This window comes from Octopus bimaculoides, chromosome 4 (assembly GCF_001194135.2).
Source record: "Octopus bimaculoides isolate UCB-OBI-ISO-001 chromosome 4, ASM119413v2, whole genome shotgun sequence".
Lineage (NCBI taxonomy): Eukaryota > Metazoa > Mollusca > Cephalopoda > Octopoda > Octopodidae > Octopus > Octopus bimaculoides.
The window spans coordinates 77,749,177-77,754,562 of NC_068984.1; the positions used below are offsets into that span (position 1 = coordinate 77,749,177).

Sequence of the window (5,386 nt, forward strand, 5' to 3'; positions counted from 1 at the left end):
ATATATATATATATATATATATATATATATATATAATATATATATATATATATATACTTATATGAATATCCACAATCATATAGACACGCACACACACAGATACATATATGTATATACTTACACATTTATGTATATGCATACTTATATATGTGTATTCAGATATACATCTATATATATATATATATTATATGTAAGTGTGGCGAGAAATCTACTTTCTCTGAAGTAAATTATGCACACACACATACAGATACACATACATACATACATACATACATACATAAATACATACATACGTACGTACGTACATACATACATGTGTGTGTGTGTGTGTGTGTGTGTATGTGTGTGTGTTCAACATTTATATATACATATATACATACATATATCTATATACATAGACATACATGCTTATACGTGTACGTGTGTAGAGATTTAGCACTTCAATCCACAATTGATTAATTGACAAAACATTTGTTTTGCATTTTTTTCCTGAAAGTAAATTTTCCATGTAATTTAAAGCAATCAGTGATAAAATTAGATTCCAGATTATTTCGACCTTCACAGAAAGAAATGTATTTCTTTTCTCTTTCATTCTCACTCTCTCTCTCTCTCTCTCTCTCTCTCTCTCTCTCTCTCTCTCTCTCTCTCTCTCTCTCTCTCTCTCTCTCTCTCTCTGTTATTTTTCATTTTTTTGTTCAATTTGGTAGTTGATCGTCTGGAATTTTTTAAATATTTTTTTCTTTCAGTTTAGCAATTTCTTTCCGTCTTGTGAATATTGATTTTTCAAACGGATTTACTGATGCACAAAACAAGATTTGTAAACTGGCCAATTCCGATCACTTCCGAAGTTGTACGCCCTGCACTGAATGCTGTTATCAAATCATCTTTGACAAACTCACTGACTTTGTGGGATCATCAAGTTTGTTAGGAATGAAGATACGAATGGAATGGGATTGGAATGATTCTTCCTGTAATACCATTGCAATACTAATGATGGTCTGGCCTGGAGGAAGACTATGTGCCCATAGTGTTTGCAGAATCTTGGAGGATGGTGCAAACAACACGGTTTTTCTTTGTTCTTGAAGTGTTTCAAATTGTGAATTGAAGGAAAAGTATGGACAGGGAGAGGATTCGAATGGAATAACATTCTGAAGAGGACAAGGAATTTGCATGAAACTTGGCGACGGGGAGTGGAGTAGAGACAATACAGTTTGATAAAGGGAGATAAAAAAGGTGAGTATGACTCCGAATGTAAGGGTGATCTGAGCAACAAAGAAATAGAAACCACTGTCGTAGTAACGGACGAAAGGGCAGAGAGAGAGGAGACGTCCATGTCATGTGGAACATCTTCATTGGAAAATGATTCAAAATGGAAATGCCTTTGAGTCGGTTTCCCGTTGCTTTATCCAAACAGGAACTAAACTGATAAAGACGATAACAAACTAATGAACTTCTCACTTTATTAGGCATTCCACTGCTTTCAACGGTGAGCTATTCCTTTTCAACTTTGTAGTACATAATTTCAGTCCAAAGGAAAGATTTGGGCGAAAAAGTTAAGTGTCTCGGTCATATATTTCTTGAAGTGCCATATTATGGCCAGAGCACAAAATATCAATCATTTGGCTGTTGTAGGGCATCGTATAGATCTGGTTATTGTCATCTTCTGGACGAGAAATGACCAGATCTAAATGGGAAATAGAGATGTAACATGATGGCTATCGCAGAAAAATAATTTCCATGTAGTGTATCGTGGGAAAATAATCATGACACAGCTTTGTGTTGATTTACCATTGTCTGTCATGAAAATGTTAAGCATAAGAGTGCATTCTAACGAGGCATGTGATATATTTTACTATGCTTTCTAGACTCTGATACATATTTAGATAAACTAAGGAGACCTGCATATCTTTCTTGCGTGAACCATGTACCTCAGATGCACATATAGAAACTTACACACACACGCGCACACACACACACACACACACACACACACACACACACACACACACACACACACACACACACACAAACTTACGCGTATATATTATTTATAGCTTTTCAGCTTCGGATTTAATCGTCAAAAACGAATTATCCCATACGTTCTCTCAAAGTTTCTAAACTTCTTTTGACAGCAATAATATATATGTGTGTGCATGTATGTGGGTAGCGAGGACAGAATTAGTCTCTGATTTCAGCTCTCATGCCTATCTATCGCTGCTTTTACTGTTTTTTTTTTTTATATTAAGTCCTGTCGATGGCAAGCTCTCAGAATCGTTAGAATGCCGGGCATAAATCTTAGTGATATTTCGCCCGTCTTTACGTTTTGAGTTCAAATTGCTACCGAGGTCAACTTTTCATTCTCTCAGGTTCGATAAATGAAGTACCAGTTGAGTACTGGGGTCGATGTAATCTAGTTACCCCACCCCGAATTCGCTGACCTTGTGCCGAAATTTGAAACCAATATTGAATCCCGTGGGTGGATGTGTCGATGAATTTATATTCGTTGGTAAGACAAATATTTGAGTAGAAACAGGAAGTGAGATGTCAAACAGTCAGAACCCAATCCAACACATCAAACTATAGTGACTTATCAAAAGTAGACATAAGTAATAAAGCTCGCACGCACGAGCACTAACGTAAACGCGAACCACATAAACTCTGATTACTAAAGCATAAAAGTACGTGCAACAACATTATAAAAACATTCAACACACACACAATTCAAACGTTATAAACTATAAATACTGGAGCAAAGATATAATAAGCAGGTGATTATTATTAGAAAGTGCACATTAACACGGATCAAAGTATTAATAAGGTCGCAAGATTTGAGGGAAAGGCTCTTACAAACGACCTGATTGACTGATCAAACGATTTCTCAAAACAAATAATTAGTTAATTAGAGAGTTAGTTAACTGAAAATAATAAAAATAACATTAACGGTCGCACATACATCGTGTATGTGTTTTGTTTATACGCTAATTTTGCTGCGGGATAGCGTCTAGGGAATTCTTCTTATACGATGTCAAGTGGTAAAAAACACCTGGATATCACAGGCCAAATGTTCTTTAACACTTAGCGTCTTATAGTGAGCTTTCCAGGGGCAAATTTGGCGTATAAACAAAGCACACACACTATATATGTGCAACCGATAATATTTACATCACTTGGGCTGTTTTTAATTCGTAAATTAATAACAAGAATTGAAATACAACTAGTAAGTGTATATCTCACGATTTACAACATACATTCATATATTACATGTAAGTTATATTTAAGGACTATCTCCATATCGGTTCTAATTTATTTATTTAATTCGATATTTATTGCGTTAAAGAGGCAAGCTAATAGAATCGTTACTGTACCGGACAATATGATTATCGGTATTTCTTCCGACTTTACATTCTGAGTTCAAATTCCACCGAGGTCCACTGTACCTGCTATTCTTTTATAGTCGATAAAATAAAGTACCAGTTAAGTACTGAGGTCAATGAAATAGACTAAGCTCCTCTAGCAAAGTTTTCGGTCTTATACCTATAGTAGAAAGGATTATTTAATATGATGCTCAAGAGAATTTTACCTTTAAAATCAAATGTTTAAAGTATCAAAGTAACCCAGATTGTTTTTATTTGAATAAACGTGAACAATCATGAAAAGGAGCTTAATCTGGTAACCTTCCTCTGTCAAAAATTAAATTTTAAAAAAGCTGGGATTATCAAGAAATAAAAGGAAGTGTTAATTGAAGAAGTCAATCAAGAATGAAACATGCACTGAACGCCTGACTGGTTGGGATCATACCACTATTTCATGCTTTGTTCGTGGTAGCATAGCAGTAAGTCGAAAACTTTTTGATTAATCGACTAAATATTTCGTTCGACTACGTAGCAACACACTTCCTTTCATAGCATTTATCCTCTTTATTGTAGATGTCTCACGTTTTATTTGTAGCAATGTAATTGCTTCAGCTATCGTTGGTGTCACAATTTTCGTGGAGATTCGGGAAGAATGAAAGGAAGAGAAGAAAAAAGTATCCCAGAATTCGACAAGTGTGCTATTTAGCCCTTGGAAGGATGAAAGTTGGCCGTTGGTCACGGCAGGATTTAAAATTAGAACACTAAGAGATAGGAAAAATCGTAAGGCTTTGACTGACGCTCTGACACTTCTGGCAACGTTTATGTACACAAAACGGCAATGAATTTTTAAAAAAATTAATTATGTTTTAACAATTGTAGCAAATTTAATGGTTATTGTTTTTACACCAGGTCATCTCTAATCAACAGAACTATAAACGGCATTCTCGTCGTGACCATTCCATATTTATTTCTAGATATTGCATATCATGAACTACACTGTACAGGATGACCTGTGTTTTCCTTTTGTAGAGATGGTAGAGTGAGATTTGAGAGAGATTAGGCTCCTTTTTTTTTCCGACAACTAAGAGCACTGCGCAGTTTTCAAGATGACAGTGTGGAATTGTGGGAGATTTGGTTGCTAATCTAGTAAGTCGAGCGACCACACAGTCATGAGGATGGCAATGTAGGTTTCCAAGGACATTGGATTGCTGTTTCCAGCGGGTCGAATGAGCACGCAAAGGCTCTCATTTAACTTCATATAATAACTTGGGTTTACTTTCATGTAATAAGTGCGGTTGGGTGTGGGGTTTGGGGTGACATTTTTCTTACAGCTCAGATATCAAACGTATATAAGGGAAGATTGAGAGCGTGGTAGTGATATTATTTCATTTCTCCTCCTTATAAGTGATAGGGAAGCCGAATAGAAATATTTTAGGATGATAGATCTGAAAAAATACATAAATTCTACCATCATATATAGCTTATATCAAAGTTCTTGAACAAATGTTTGTGTGTGTGTGTGTGTGTGTGTGTGTAAAGAGAAATTTAATCAAATTCAACAGTTCCGCCATTAACCTTCTTTTATTGGGCAATAAAAGAAATTTTATTACGATTATTATTGCTCTTCTTCTTCTTCTTCTTCTTCTTCTTCTTCTTCTTCTTCTTCTTCTTCTTCTTCTTCTTCTTCTTCTTCTTCTTCTTCTTCTTCTTCTTCTTCTTATTATTATTATTATTATTATTATTATTATTATTATTATTATTATTATTATTGTGGCTGTTGTTGTTATTTACTTGGGTGTGTGTTTTTTTTTAAATAACAGAATACTATGAAAAAATGTGATAGTGTAGAAAAAAAATGCTTATTGAAGATGGCTTGATACGTAAAACGATAAAATAATGAATAAAGAAAACTACAAGCCCAGTTGTGAACGTGTACATACATACGTACAGACATACATACATACGTACATACATACGTACATACATACATACATACGTACATACCTACATACATACATACATACATACATATA

At 34.6% G+C, this 5,386-nt stretch overlaps 1 protein-coding gene across 1 annotated transcript in view; it reads right to left on the reverse strand.

Moving 5' to 3' along the window:
* LOC106876164 (uncharacterized) overlaps positions 1–5,386 on the reverse strand; it is a 193,389-nt gene that overhangs the window by 132,772 nt on the left and 55,231 nt on the right. The window lies entirely within an intron of this gene.